We start from the raw sequence: 16,187 nt of genomic DNA, 5'->3' as shown, positions 1-16,187 counted from the left end.
GAGCCGAGTTCAAGTATCGCTTTAGGCCAACTTGTAAACGAGCGGAAATCAAAATTCTTTTGACCTTCAAAATTAAATAGAAAATCAAGTCAACTTGATAACAAGTTCATTCAATCAAGAAAGGAGCCAAGCTTGGACAATAAATTTAAAAAAGTTTAGCTTTAGCTCGAATCTCTCTGTCATATAATAACTGAACCTTTATGTTGAGATAGATATGAATGAACATTGAGCATCAATTGGCACCCTGCACCCTGTTAAATTATGGCATAAATGATGCATATGGCCGTGAAAACATAGAGTGCACCTCAGGCCAAAGTTTGTAGCGTAAAATGGATATTATTTTCTGTTATATCAATATCAAGGCGACTTCTGTCACAAATGAAATGGCTCAACAAATATATGTAACTTTTGCAGTACGCTTGCAGCAGCTGCCATCTGGCCACAGGGAAAAAATAATTGGAATAATAAAACAAATAAGTAGATGCTGGATTAAACAATGTCCGGGACCTTCCCTCTATGCCCCTTAATTTCCGATGGTTTTTCTGCTGCTAACGTCGAGTGAATCCCAAGAAACCGGGTCGGCGTAAGCAGGAGAAAAGACAGAGAGAGACTTGGGCGCAACAGGCGGCGGAGTCGACCTTTTCGTTGGCTGAGGTGAAGCATGATGCAGCAAGATATCTTGCTTCAGCTAGCTTACCTTTGGATTCCATTCATCAGCTTATGAGCGAATGCGCTGGACGCAGTAATAAGGCTTTAAGAGATGGCATCTTTTATCCAGGAATTGGGTTGCGAGGGACTTCACATATGCTTTTTGCCTACTTGCATCTATTCATTCATATTTGCATGGCTTCGCCCGTCCTTGTTTAGAGAAGGTGATGTAGGCGTCCACTCCAAATTTTTTACCCACAGTCTCAGTCCTTCACCTTATTTGAAGGATTGGCCAAAGAATTAAAGGCTAACCGAGACGTCCGCTCCAAATCTTCTACTCATGATCTCAGTTGCACCTAATTTGAAGAATCTGGCCAAAAAAAAAAAAGGCCAACTATTGACACTTTTTTTTTATGAGGTTTGAAAGTTTAAAGAATGTAGTAAGTATTTTATATTTTACTAATTAAACACAGATACAAAGCAAGTATTAAAGACCCGAGCAAGGGAAAGACACGAAAAAGTGACTCCAAATATCAAACGTCCCCACCAAGTACCGTCCATCAGAAGCAAACAAGATCAAAAAAAAAGAACCTCAGTTAACTGTAGTCACTACACGATCCATGATCTCTGTCACGACCTCCTTGGATTCCTTCATCAGCTCAATACTCTTCCGGAGTCGTTCACGCTTCGCTGCAGTTGCTGGAGATTCGTCAAGCATCCTCTCCAAGCCAGTCATTCGTGGCCCCACCAGATCGCCTACAATTTCCTTCTCCATTTCTCTCTCCACCAAGCAATGTACCCTGTATATGATGTGCAGGGCCAGGGTATCCACAAGCCGAAGCACCACGATCTTCCAATACGCTAGGATCCTCATTCTCATGTCAAACGCCTGCTCCGCCATGGCCGCGTACTGTCTCAGATGCCCAACTTCGACTACTCCAAGACCTTTCAATTCAATGCTGTTTGGCCCATAGTAATTCTCGATGGCTGCTATGAAGCCATCGCGACCGTCCATCAGCTCAGTCCATTTTTTCATGTAGTCTGGAGAGGAAGTGTAGTCGGCTACCATTTCCATCTCGATGGCCTCGCTCATAAAATGGCAAGACTGGTTTCTCATATTCCCTGCCAGATTCTGTGCTGCCCTTCGAACCATAGGTTGAATCTGGGGATAGTTCTCGGAGTGGTGCAGCAGCACCCTGATCACAACCTCCTCAATGTAGGCCCAAACCTTCCGAACAAACTCACCGGGAGCGTGAGATATATCCCTCACCTTCCTCCTGAGGAGGTTGAGGAAAGCGTGCCGAGGTAGGAAATTGGGGAGTCCATTAATCCCCTTAGCCTCCTCCAGAACAGCAATCTCTTCCATCAGAAATCTTTCGTCGGCGCTCGGGCAATCGGAGGGCAGCTCCTTAAAGAATTTGGCGAGCATCTCGGCCATCCGAGCAGTGGCATGCATGCTGGCATCATCGGGGAAGTCATCAAACTCCCCTCTGATGAGCAGTCTTCTCAGGGACTCCTTCGACGTGCTTAACATGTGGAGCAAAACCCTCGTGGCATCCCCTATGCTGTGGAGATTCTCGGGCATTTCATCGAGCTCCGAGATGTGCTGGCTGAGCTTCTCGTTGATCTTCTTCACTATGTCGGGCAGGCTCTTTGCAATGGTGGCCGCCTGGATATGCATCAGCCTCTGAGCCAGAACAGAGATCCCCACGATGGACTTGTCGATCCTCGAAAGAAGAGGGTGACTCTCGAACAGGTTCCTCTCCTCGGCTCGGGCCTCCTCGTAGGACTCGTCACCGATGCGGTTGCGGACGCACACGTACCCGAGGCCTATGTTGACATCGTCGGCGGTCACCTTCTCGAGCAATCCCTCGGGGGCCTTGTCAACTTTGGTGACGACGGCCAGGGTCCGCTCGCCGGTCCGGTCGACGCTCTGCGACATCCGGATCGATTCGCAGGTCGGGAAGTCCACGGTGGCCGACAAAACATTCAGAATGATGCTTGCTTTGGGGGCGATGTACTCCATGATTATGTTCGATATCTGCTCGTAGATGTTGTCGGGCTGCCCATGGACGGGGACGCGTGATTCCGGGCAAGTCCACCATAGTGAGGTCGGGCACGCCTCTCTTCCTGACGACAAGAGTGAGCGGTGTGTTGGATATGCCTTTGCCTTTGCCGGCAATATCGTCGGTGGCTGAAATGATGGCGTCGGCGATGCCGTCTTCCGAGGTGGGGATGGCCTTGTCTTTGTACTCGAGCTGCAGCTGAGGCTGGGAAAGGGAAGGATCGTCTTGGAGGCGCATGATGAGAGGGACCCGGGTGCAGATGCCCTGGCCACGAGGGAGGCTGATGCCGGCGAGAGACTCGAGGACGCTGGATTTGCCGCTGGATTGGTCGCCAACGACGACGATGGTCGGGAGCTCTATGCCCTCCTGCATCACATTGAGCTGGCGAAGGCGGTCGACGGCGTCGAGGATGGGGCGGATGTGGTCGTTGAAGGAAGAGGCGAGGGCAGTCGAGCTCTTGGCTTCAGCTTCGACCATATCTACCGCTATTTTCGTAGAATTGGCCATCTCCTGTTTCAGAGTGAACGCAGGACGAGAGGGAGAGTAGTCAAGGCTGTGAAGGGAATAGTCAGGAGTCTGTTCTCTCTAATGCAGACTAGTAGCCGGTTGCATGGGGAATGGGGGGATGGGCGATGGTTGGATATACATATACATGTAGGTGACTACTATTTTGCACGAGGGTTACACGTGGCCTGGTTATTGTGAAAGAGTGATGAAAAAAGCAGACTAGCGTTGCCACGGTAAAGGAATTTTAAAAAGAGAGAAGCGAAATAAAGAAAAGTTAGAGGATGGAATCGTAAATGGGTTTGCTTTACGCAAGAAATTTGGAAAACGAAACAGAAGGATGCCCTCGTACCCGAAAAAGTATAGAAAGAAAGAGACCGCTGATTCAGGTCTCCACGGAAAGAAGAAGACAGCCAACTTGGGAGGCAAGGAAGAGATAGCTGAAGCTCTGCGGGAGGTAGGGCCGGTAGCTGAAGGTGATAGGTCTGACTTAGAGGTCGTTGAAAAAATTATTCGCTAAAAATTACTATATTTTTAATTTATAAAAAAATAATTTATTAAAATAAATTTAGATAATTAAAAAGAGCTTGTCTGGATCGAGAATGTGATATACACTACCCTAAGAATGTGTTTCGCCCCTTACGTACGGGTTTACAGCGATCTCGTCCCCAAGGTACAACAATCCGGCTCAGCCTGATCCATCTCTAACGAGGACGATTACTCAGGAGATTTGATCCGATCGACTCCTTCATATATCCCCAAAAAAAAAAGAAGAAAAAAAATAGAAACCAAAAAGTTAAAGAGTAGAAATAATTCTTTATGTGGAAAAACTCTTGAAAGATAGAGTCACAGTGAAAAAGAGAGAGATTGGATTGGATTAGAATTAATCCCAGAAGAATTTATTTAGAAGACCGAAAAGATGTGATGGTATTGAAGACACGTAATGTTTGAAAAATACCGTATCTTTCCGAAAGCCAACGTTTTCTTCCGAAGAGTCACAGCTCTTCTGAAAGAGGCGTGTCATAAAAGAATATTTAAAAATATTTAAAACAACTAAAGGTTAAGGGATAAAAGAAATTAATTTTTTTTAATTAAAAATCCAACCATCTTCCACAAAAGAATTAATTTTTTTGAAAATCATATAGTAAAATATCTAGGCAACTTATACTGTGCAACAGGTGAGTAGTCCCATGAACTTGAACCTCAATTAGTGTTGATAGCATCTACCTGAAAGAACCATAGCAGATTAGACCTTTAATTAAGTCCTTTGATTCAGACTTCTGTTTATCACATACACAGTATGGATCAATTGGGTCTTTATGCGATTAGCACCATTAAAAGGCCTTGCGCTTGGTACCTTGATTTTTCAAAAAAAGTTTATTAGAATTAGCTGAAACCTCGAGTCACGGCCTGTACACCATTTCTCACATAGGTAAGTCTTCTAAAGGTATTTGTGACCTAATACTCTATAAATTTTCTATCTTGGACTTATTAATAGTATAACTCAATCTTTCCAATACAATTTTGTCACTGATAAGAGCACTCATCATCGGGATTGGAGGAGATATACTCTGAAAAATGTGCTCTGACACGATTACTCAATCAGCTTCATTTCTACCACATTGAACCTCCTTCATGAAATCTCCAATCATAGAGATTGGGTATCTATTGTCGATGACCAAATAGTGGGCTTAAGCCCCATCTCCCTTGATGAATTTATGACTTCACTCTTAGATAAACCTTTGGTTAAATGATCTGCCAAGTATTTTCCAGACTTGACAAATTCCAAGAAAATAACTGTTGTGGTTCAAATTTGGCCCGAGGGTGACCACGCTGGAGGAGTTGGGGGAGTTGCTGATCGAGGCGGAGAAAGGACGCCACCTCTCATGCGTCGGCGTACCTGCATAAAGTCTTACCAGTGTTTTCGGTGAAGGACCTCCGATGCTTAAGTTAGCGTGGAGTATTTGTCGGCCAAAAGTCCTTTGTGCATTACTTGAGGAGGCTATATCCCCGAGGAGGTGCCTAGGTAATAGAAGTATGGCCTGCCCTCATCATGGGAGGATATGGCGTTGGCTAGATGGCGCGCAGACAAGCCTTGCTTGAGGCACACGAATTGAGTTGTCCCTGCGCACGGTATAGGGCTAGCATGCGCTGCAGGACATAGCCCTTGTCAACAGGCATAGCTGGGACAGCAAAGTGTAGTCCTTTGTTGACGTGTCTTGGAGTGGCCGTCAAGCGAAGCATAGCGCGGTGAGGTTGCTACAGGGCATGGCCGTGGCATGTACTAGGCAAGATTAGCTCGACCTTTGGCGGGGGCCAAAGTCGGCCTTGCCTGCTTGGCAGGGTGCTGAGGTCGTGCCGACATGGGAGGCCACAACAAATATTCGATGAGGTCGGCTCAGTAGGCGTTGAGGTTGGACCGACTTGGGGGCCATAATATGTTTGACGAGGTCGGCTTGGCGGGCCCTAAGATCGGCTTAGCCTCTTTGACTTTGAGGTCTGAACAGCAGAACGCCCCGAGCTCGGGCCGAAGCGCGTCATCATATAGGGCGCCCTGAACTTGGCCGAGGCGCATCATCATTCTAGACTCCAGAGGCGCCTGCTCCAGGTCGTAACAGTGAAGAGATCTGACCGAGATCGGCTTGGCCTTCGGTCAGGTTCGAGATAGAACCGACTCTCAGTGGGTCTGAGGTCTAGCCTGGTTGGTGTTGAAGCCTACATGGCCGAAACGGGATGGTCCCCTATCTTGAGCATGACGATCCATTTTGTCCCCCATCTATAATATTACTCTTTTTGAGTTGTCTTACGAATTTATGACGAATCCAGATATGCTAATTCATCTTTTAGTTCATAAGGTTTTGAGTTAGATTTTAGGTTTTGAAATAAATGCAATAAAGATCAATAATATCAATAAAATTAAATAACTACATTAAGAAATATAACAACTAATGTAATTTTGTAATTTCTGCATATCTTTCAAAGCCAATATATATTTTGAATATATACATATTTTTTAAAACAACAGTAATTTCTACACAATTTTTAAAAGTACAAAAGTTTTCTGCATCGATTTTCAAAATGTAGAAAATTCTGCACAAAAATTAAACATGGCAGAAAATAGATTACATAGAATTTAATGCCGTAGAAAATCTGCACGGATTTTAAATCTGTAATAATTTTCTACATGAATTCTACATAAAATTTCTGCACATACTATAAAGTTGCAAAAAATATTTACAAATATTTTAAATCTACAGAAAATTCTGTATAGTTTTTAAAGTTGCAAAATATCTATTTGCACAATTTTTTAGAGCAATATAAAATTCTATAAGAACTGATTTTTGTAAAAAGAAAGAAAAAAAATTATAGCTTTCTAATTCTATATAATTAAAAGTAAATTTAGCCGTATGCAATTGAATTAAAGCCATACAACTTTAACATGACAGAGAATCTTATGTAATTTCAAATACTTTCTACGTAATTCAATAGATAATCAAACACACAAGAAAACACTTCTGCATGGGTGCATGAAGAATTCTAAGAGCAAGCTAGATCAAATATTATGTCATTCTTGATATTTAAAAAGCAAAGTCATTTATGAATCATCTGAAATCTGAAGTAGCAATTGATATAGACCATCAGAAATACCAAACATCCCAAAGAATAATGCTGTGATTCTAATCATTCAAAACATAATAGCATCACTTTGAGAAGGTAAGGTGATATTATTTATGCAATCAACTGTGTGCATCCCTATATTGTCATGTTTTTAGACGGTCGAAAAAATTATTGCCTAAAAATTGCTATATCATTATTTTATAAAAAAATAATTCACTGAAATAAACTCAAAAAATTGAAAAAAACTTGTCCGGATCGAGATATGTAATATAAAGTCCTAAGAATATAATACAGATTTACAATGATCTCATCCCCCAAATACAACCACCCAGCTTAGTTTGATCCTCCTCTAACGAGAACAAATACTGGAAAGGCTTGATCCGACCGACTCCTTCAAATGCTCATTAAATAAATAAAATAAAATAAAATAAAATAAAAAATAAAAAGTTAAAGAGTGAAAAAAACTTTCGAAAGAGAGAATACTAATGGCATGAATACTAATGGCATGAATTGAATTATAAAAGACCGAAGAGATGTAATAGTTCCAAAAATATGTAATATTTCAAAAATACCATATCTTTTAAAAAACCAATATTCTCTTCCAAAAAGTCACAACCCTTCCAAAAAAAAACAAACATCTCACAAAAAATATTTTAAAATATTTAAAACAACTAAAAATAAAAATAAAAAAAATATTTTTTTAAAATTAAATCTTCAATAAAAACATGTCCACTTGAGGAATGCGGCCAATAACGACCATTGAATCCTATACACTCATTTATCAAATGTGCATCTCAATGCCCCACCACAGAAATCAGCAACATTTTAGACATCAATTTATTCGTAGGTTCCTGCTGACTTGCAGACGAAGCATAATGGCAAGCCAACCAGGTAGGTACCGGGGACCAGAACTTCTAAAACCACTCCGAGAAATTAACTTGCCAAACCATGATGATAGATGAATAACAGTAGAGAGACAATTAGCACTACATGAAAATTTTGAAATAGCAACACATATGAACATGTATACTAAAAGTTTTCGTAGTAAAATGGGCAGAGTAAATGGATCCAAAAAGAAAAAGATTTGCTCGGCTAGCGAAGACCCATGAAAACATGTAGACAACAACAACAGAATTCTGTATATACATGTAATAACAATAGCAAAAGTTCTCTGCAAGAACTTATGCATTGCAAAACTTCATTTTCATCAACAACCAAATTTGTCCCAAGATACAGAAAAAGGAATGCAACTCTTGCAAGTTGAAAGGGATTCTGCAACTTTTTTAATCATATATATCACATATCGACAAATCACAGAGTAACAAACTGCAAGGCATGTGAAAGAGATACCATCATACTCCATAATCTCTGCTTGGAGGTAAACTTGATCATGAGATTTGAAAACTGCCACTAATCGTGCCTCCGAAAAGAATATCATAAACAAAAATACAAACTGCCAGCAAAGAAAAAGAGAGACTATCCTCCATAATCCATAGAGATCGCCAAATACATGCACAAATCCCATATCCATCTTCACTGGGCAAAATCAGCACTGCCAAGAAATTGCTCCAATAGCTTAGCTACTATAAAAGAAAAGATGATCAAAATTCAAGTGTGAGAACAACAAATAGGAAATCTCCTCTCACGAGCATCAGCTGTGACTTTGCAGAGTGGCAAAAAAATCAAATATTGAATGAAAGTCTTTTTGTGTTTCTGATGTGATGTATTGAATGAAAATCAGATCAAGATGACAGTGAAAATGACTATGATCATCAAAAGAATATCAACAACAGATCATAGATTCAAATCTTGCAGAACCATCCTAAGACAATGAAATCACTGCAATTAGGTTTCAATACCACATGACAGGGCCCAACCCCCTCACTGGACCATCTGATGTTCTGATGCAGCTTGGACCCTTGGGCCATATTTTGAGATACGTGAAAGTGTAGTCCATAGCTTTTATGCTCACGTGTATCAAACATCATCACACTTCACATTGTGTCAAACTGTTAGATGATCCGATGAGCATTGGACTCGAACCACTTCCCTGCTAAGAAAGCAAGATAATACCTCTCTACCACAATATCTATAGATTCCACCCCAACTTGAACCAAAAGAATCCAAAGAAGCTCTGCCAAAATTTGCTCCAACAGATCAACCATTATATAGTAAGAAAGATGACCAAAAAATAAATAAGTTCAAACACATCAATAAAGAAACACACTGCTAAAAGAGACCCTGCAAAAAGATTGCTCTAATCATGGTCTACTATATGGGTACTAGGGACCGGACCGGTTGCCCGGCGGCATGGTTCGGTACGGGCCCGCACCGTGCCGTGTCGGGCCTATACTGAAACAGTAAAGGAGGCGGGAGAGAGAGCGAATAGCAGAGAGTAAAAGGAAGAAGAGGAAAAACGGAGGGAAGCCGGCGCATGGTAGCGAAGGCCGGCTCTCGGAAAACAGGCGGAGGCCGCGACCGTTCCCCTATTTTGTTTGAAACAAGGACCCGGCCGCTAAAAAATTTCAAAACTTTTAAGTGGAGTCGGCAAACGAAATAGGGGAACGACTGCGGCCTCCGTCTGCTGCCCGAGAGCTGGCCCTCCATCGGTCTCCCTCTCCCTCCCCCGCAAGCTCTTTTTTCTTCTCTTTCCTTCTCCTTCTCCCCCTCCAGCAATGGGTTTCGTTTCCGTTGCCGGAACTGTTCCAGTCCGCCGTTGGGTCAGCTCGATACAACCGGAACGTCCGGTTCCGCTGACCCTGGCTCCAACAAATCCGTTACTAAAAAAGACAAGATAAAAATTCAACATATGTAGACCTCAAATAAGAAATCCCCCTTTCAACAACCACAGTTGCAACTCTACAAAGAAGAAAAAAAACATTTCTATCATGCCAAAAACAAGAAAGACAAATCAAGATGATGGTGAAAAGGACTTAGATAATCAAAAGAATATCTGCGAGAGAATATCCTAGAAGGAAAGATCAAAAGACATGAGAACTACTTGTGCTGCAAATTAGCTCATAGCTTAAAGAGCCTCTATCCATTTTATAAGTCCCTGCAAGAAAATTCAAATGCCATGTGACTACAAGCGAAAACCAAAAAAACAAAAGGTCAATTCTCACAGGACAAGAAACTTAATTGTCTGCCTGAAGTTCATCCTAGAAAACCCAATACAAAGTGACCAAACAAGTTCCGCATGTAATTGCTTCAACGGAACCAAGCATATAAATACTTTCAAAGGTTGTACATTTAGTTCTCTCTAGCCATCTTAGAGTATCCTACGAGACAAAAATTAATGTCATTTACATTTCAATGAAATGAATTAGATGATTCGTACAATATTTAATAATTTCAATTACCTATATCTTGTAGCAAGATGTTAGCTGCTTCAACCTATTAGAATTTATATGAATCATGATTACAAGAAAGTAACCAAGCTAAAAGTAAATAGAGTCTAAAACACAAAAAGTATCATGGTAAGACTCCAATCGCCAACTAAGATTGTAAAGAAGGAGCTCTCCTTAAAGGTTGAACTTTGCTGTGACCTGCAAGCAAGCATCATTAATATTTGGAAGAATATGAAAGGCAAAGCAGCAAAGTCATCAGTAGCCTAACATGCAGAAATAGTCATGTTCTAGAAAGAAATTCGATTAGCATCATCAGATTTGGATCATAAAAGCTAGATATACTACAAAATTACATAGACTACTTTACCAGAATTAGGTCTTTGGCGACAAAAAAGTTTCAAGAACTACAAACTTTAAAGGCTACATGTAATAGAGACTAAAGTCAAACAAAATGAACTAGTTACCAAAGACAAAGCTGTAAATTGAAAACTTTACTTCCCAGTGGCAGAGGTTGCGAGGGGGTGACTAGAATAGAGTACTAAAAAGTTACTTCAAAGCAATTTGGTTCATTTGTATAGACATAACCTCTCGAAGAGAAGTAACATAAGTATGTGAAACCATACATTGTTACTGAGACTAATCAGGTGTCAGAAACCGGCAAAAAAACTCCAAAGTCACCTTTGCACCTGCTACAGAAGTGATTGTGAAGATCAAGGGTAATGGTAAAGATGAAATCCAAGACCTCTAGCAAATAAAGCAAGGAATTTTTTTTCCTCTTTGAAAGAGCGAATCCTTTGGAAAGGTAAACCACACATGGCATCAGCCAATCAAGAGTGTTTTTTTTAACAAGAGAAAGAGAGTGCCCAATGAAAAAGGAAACCATATCTACCTAGACTAAGATATTAGTCCAATGATATCGAGAAAAAGTGTGTACAATGAGACTCAGTATCAAGAAAATATTGAAATAAGTGGAGCCGAAATGGAAGAGTTTCCGTTATAATATATTAAGATATCTTTGTCAGTCCAAAAAAGACTACTTCTATAAACTCCTTTCTGGATACAGATCATGCCACTAAAGTATGAAAAATTGGATCTCCAATACAAGACGGTGTAGTTGGCTAGTGCTTTTTCTAGAAATTATTTAGCCGTGAAGCAAGTACAGCATAGATGATAAGGCACCCGTAATTTAGGTATTAGCTTTCCAACAGTACCTCCATCTTAATTTAAGATAGGTTCTGCTTAGGTGTTAAGAAAAGGAAAAAAAGAAACAAATGCAAAAATAGACCTTGAAATCCATTAATTCATTTAATCTTACATAATAACTGATAATCCCAAATTTTAGGAGGCAAAGAGCGAGCGGTTACAGACTAACTTGTTAAGTACAAGATTCCTACCAGATTTTTAAAGGGGCGAAAACAGATCATGGCAAATTTTAGAGATGCAAGGGTGGGTAGACCAAATGCTGCCACAATCCAGACCAGATTTTTTTTTTCTTTTGGGGGGGGGGGGGGGGGGTGGGGGGGGGGGGGGGGGGTGGGGGGGGAGTTAACAACATTATCCACTGACATCAATTGCAAAAAGAATCATCTAAAAGAGTAAGCAAATCACACAGTGAAGTAGGGAAACAGCTGACCAACAATATCATGGCATCATCTAATTTACCATCAGTCAGGTTGTTTGAAAATGTATAATCTATCTCGAACCTGATATAATGCAACTTCCCTGACTGCCAAGAAAGCAAAAATATCAGTACCATCATAATCTATAATACCTGCGGACCATAAACATATTCATAAAAAACTCCACGTCAAATATCTTATTAAAAGATCAACATAAAAGGTCAACCATTAAAATTGAGGCGACAATTTAAAATCCAACATATGCAAACAAATCAAGGAAACACAAACTCAAGGCATCAGTAGCTACTCAACAGAGAAAACAAGGGTGTCTAACTATCTAAATACAGTAAAAAAGGGGTCAACATAATAGTAAAATTATTTATAATAATATGCTAAGTAAAATAACTTTGATCATTAACAGAATATCTGAGAGTGACTGGATGAATAAATGCAGGATAGTCCAGTAACCAAACCATCCAGTGATACATTAGTACGGGACATTCCGATGAGGCACCATCCCAAGTATTGGGACTGACTGGGATGGTGGCGCATCCTATTCCATGGAAAAACTTGTAATGGCCCCAAGCCATGAGATATTGACACATATTAAAGAGCCCTAGAAAGGACAAAGGAATTTTTAAGATAAGTATGACATATAACCAACTCAAAAAATAAAAGATGCAGTGCATTTCTTGCAATCTAAACTATAGATTTCAGTGCCTCTAGCCATCTTAAGAGAATCCCAATAATCACGGCCATGTCACAAACTCAAACCAAATGAGCAGAAAGGTTCTTACAAGATCATAGCTTCAATTCTCCATATACTTCTAGAAGATCATAGCATTTTAAGTCCTTTCTTAATATTTTTTTGTTCTGGCGCATGACATGTGGATCAACACAGCATGTAATATGCTAGCCACTAGCCAGCACGCCCCAGGGCAATGACATTTAAGATCCTGTTCAATCCATGAAAAAAATGGATTATTATTATAACATGCTATGCATGGAATTTGCATTGCAGGTGCATGCAACAAATGAGTTAAATGGAGGAGCTAGTAAGGAGACAATTTTTCCATATGGGTTTACTATGACTGAGAACTCAAATGTACCGATTCATCTCGAGTTATGCCAACCTCAACAGCAAACGGATGGGACACAAGCAAGGGTAATTATTTTCAAATATCAAACCTTTACAATATTTATTACTTTGATTTGAACATAATCAATGCTTGCAACAGATTTCAACTGCATTAAGAAGATGACAAGTGATCAATATGCATCATCTTTAGAGACCATCAGCCTAGTTGCCAAGGCTTCTATGGTTTGTTATCAGCAATAACATCAATGTATGAGCAAGAGAAAGAACAATATTCAGCAGTCGCTTATACGTGGTGTGACATGATCCAAAGAACAGTTACTTTGTAAAGCAAACTTCCAACTATGACTAATAATAATATGACAGGTATGTCTGTTTAAGAACCTTACTTGCATATGTGGAGACATGTCTTCTCATAGCATCCGAGTAGTTGCTGATGACAACTACAGGAAAATCACCTACTAAGTTAAAGTTACAAGGGGTTAACAGCAACTGAAGTGGAAAAAAACTCCACAAAGCATGACTCACTATCTTCTGACTACGGCTCAGTAACTAGCAGCAAGAGGTATATAAAAATGTGACAGATTTGTTCCCCCAAATATCAAGTTGCATATTTTGTGTTCCAAGATAGTAATGCAACCTCAGCAACTATCCTATGGATTGTATTGAATAACTTGCAACTTTTGCATCAAAGCTGAGAATCTAAACATGCAGATACATACTATGGATTGTATTGAATAACTTGCAACATTTGCGTCAAAGCTGAGAATCTAGACATGCATACACACATTAGTATGCCATTAGATATCATTATAAAAATTGGTAAACAAAGATATGGATCCTTGCAAAAATAAAGATCTGACATGATATAACACTTCAGATGCATGAAATCCTAGTAGTAACATCTGCATCCACTAAGCTGGAAACAACCTGTTATGAAAAATGTAGTGACTTCAATCTTAAGAGTGTGGAACTTATAGAACAAAAACCCAAAAAAATTAAGAGGGTACCTTGATGCTATCAGGAAATACTCAAACCTCAGATAGGGGAACTCAAACATTCTACAAATGCATGTAACAACCACAAGAAATAAGTGCTACTGGAGGAAACACAAAAGAAAAATGCAGAAGTTTTTCTCAGCCATGAAAGAGGCACTTCTTTATTCTTCCAGTGGAGTGACAAGAACACATGTCCGGCAGTTAACAACCGAAAAAAACATTTCCCCTCACACCTCCAAAGGTGAGGCAGCCTTGAACTTGAAGCATGTGCAGGGAAGCACCAATGACCAATGATAAAAGACAAGCAAATCATGGAGAGTATTAAATTAACAACAGCCTTGAATTATACTGGCACATCTTGAACTGACAAAAGGCGCCTATCATGCATGCAGGATCTCTATTCTTTATACGTCATCGAACATGTTAAACAGCAGTAAAAAACTGAATTCTTCCGGTATCTACTCAAGGAAGCTCTTTCAATTAAACTGCTACAAATCTTGTGACGCGGTGAGCAGTTCTAAGAGTAAAATTGTCGCACGGAGACTAAGAGCTAAAAACAACAAACATTGTACAATATCAAGGCATATCAGATTTCCTTTCTTTTGCTACCAGATCCAGTTAACTCTGTCGTCATCTTAACAGGCCAGTCTTTTTTTAAAGATATGATAAAACTTTAGACAAATCTTCGAGATTTAAGGATTCAAGAAAAATAGGGATCTAGGGTTCTCAAAGGAAAGACCTTTCTCTACCTCAAAATCCGCACGTCTCAAACCACCTGCACGTAACTGCCTCTCTCTCTCTTTCCTCTGACAATTTCTTTTCGCCTTCCGTCCCTTCGCTTCTTTATCCATCAACCGTTCGGTGCTCGAGAGCGAGATATACGAACGTACGGATGCACGTTGGAGTCGTCTGCACCCGTTCGACGTTTCTTTGGGCGAGCTCCGCCATCGAACCCCCACCCGGGCCGAGACGGGCGGCGGAGATCGGCGGAGACAGCAATCGCGACCGCCGTTGGGTGATGATGGGGCGGGGAAGAAACGAGGAGTCCGAAGAGAATAGATTTGCAGACGACGGGGACGGGGGATCGAAAGAAATCTTCAATTCTTTTAAAGCGATCCGTTTGGGGGTAAGCGTAGGTCCCACGCGCAGATACTGGCGGCAAAATATTTATTGACGTTAAATAGGGGCCATTGGGGATCCGGAGGGTTAGGATCGTGGGCCGGACCTCGGGCTTACGTTACATTTATTTTTAATAAAATTTGATTGATATTTTTTTATGCCCAAGCCCAATCTACAATGGGCTAAAATTAGAATAATAACAAGTAAGAAAAATATGATTGTCAGATAAAAAAAGCTTACTCCTATCGGCAAACTAAATTCTCAAATATTAGTCCCCAAGTATTATCCCGCATCCTGACGGTCATGATTTGCAGCATAGTTGGCAAGCCAACCAGCACAACTATTTCCTTCACAGTAGGTAGAGAAAACCTAATAGAGTCATACATAGCCCACTCTGTTTTTAATTTTTTTTTTTTTTGTATGACACAGCTGCCCAGTGATTTCATTAAGAAGGTGAAATCAGAAGATTACAAAGCAGGAAGATTAAGAGAATACAAAGAAAATCAGAAGGAAAAAAAAAGGAAAAAGGTGGTAGCAAAATAAGCATGGAATCTGAGTTACAATTTGTAGATGCAGGCACCCAAAGTAATAGTCGAGTGGATCCGTTGTTAAAGATTTCTAAGATGGTAGAGATTAAGGCGTTGGCATGTTGCTTCATATTTTAGAAGATTCGGTTGTTTCTCTCTACCAACATTGTTGGGGGAATAAGATTTTTCCCCCCAAGTGACACGAATGCCCCCAAGAAGCCGCACAATCGCCGACCCTGAACAGCCAAAGTCGGCGTCCGACCTCGAAACGCCCGACCTCAAGACATCCGACCTCGAGACCTCCGACCTAGGAAAATCCTGATGCTCAAGGTCTACCCTTGTCAGCCACCTACTACGGCCGTACTCCTCCGAGGTCCAACTGAGGACCATATCCTGCCGCTGCTTCAGCATTTATTGCGCATGGCTACTGTAAACCTCCAGCTCACTCAACAATCAATGCGGATCTCCGGCTTACTCCACAATTAATGCGGATCTCCGGCCTACTCTGCAATTAATGCGGATCTCCGGCTTACTCCACATTTAATGCGTATGGCTCCTGTCATCTACGGACTCTCAGCTCTCCACGGCAAGTTAGCCCAGCAGAGTCTGGTCAACCATGATAAGTCTCTGATCTTGGCCATACCT

General features: G+C 40.8%; 2 long non-coding RNA genes and 1 pseudogene across 10 annotated transcripts; all 3 read right to left on the bottom strand.

The window, feature by feature from the left end:
• Positions 1–1,223: 1,223 nt before the first annotated feature.
• LOC120111584 lies at positions 1,224–3,236 on the bottom strand (annotated as a pseudogene).
• A 6,413-nt stretch (positions 3,237–9,649) lies between these two features.
• On the bottom strand, positions 9,650–11,691 carry LOC120111585. The gene is made up of 2 exons (XR_005512818.1): positions 10,196–11,691; positions 9,650–10,114 (listed from the first exon to the last, which is right to left on the bottom strand). It is a non-coding gene; the product is annotated as an uncharacterized LOC120111585 (long non-coding RNA).
• Positions 11,692–11,714: 23 nt separating this feature from the next.
• On the bottom strand, positions 11,715–15,006 carry LOC113461219. Of its 9 annotated transcripts, none has more exons than XR_005512813.1 (4): positions 14,646–15,006; positions 13,288–13,356; positions 12,889–13,047; positions 11,715–12,758 (listed from the first exon to the last, which is right to left on the bottom strand). It is a non-coding gene; the product is annotated as an uncharacterized LOC113461219 (long non-coding RNA). The 9 variants fall into 9 exon arrangements; XR_003383348.2 differs by having other exon boundaries at positions 14,636–15,005; XR_005512814.1 differs by having other exon boundaries at positions 13,288–13,341; positions 14,636–15,005.
• Positions 15,007–16,187: the final 1,181 nt, after the last annotated feature.

This window comes from Phoenix dactylifera, chromosome 8, assembly GCF_009389715.1.
Source record: "Phoenix dactylifera cultivar Barhee BC4 chromosome 8, palm_55x_up_171113_PBpolish2nd_filt_p, whole genome shotgun sequence".
Lineage (NCBI taxonomy): Eukaryota > Viridiplantae > Streptophyta > Magnoliopsida > Arecales > Arecaceae > Phoenix > Phoenix dactylifera.
This window is presented reverse-complemented; position numbering and strand designations above follow the sequence as displayed.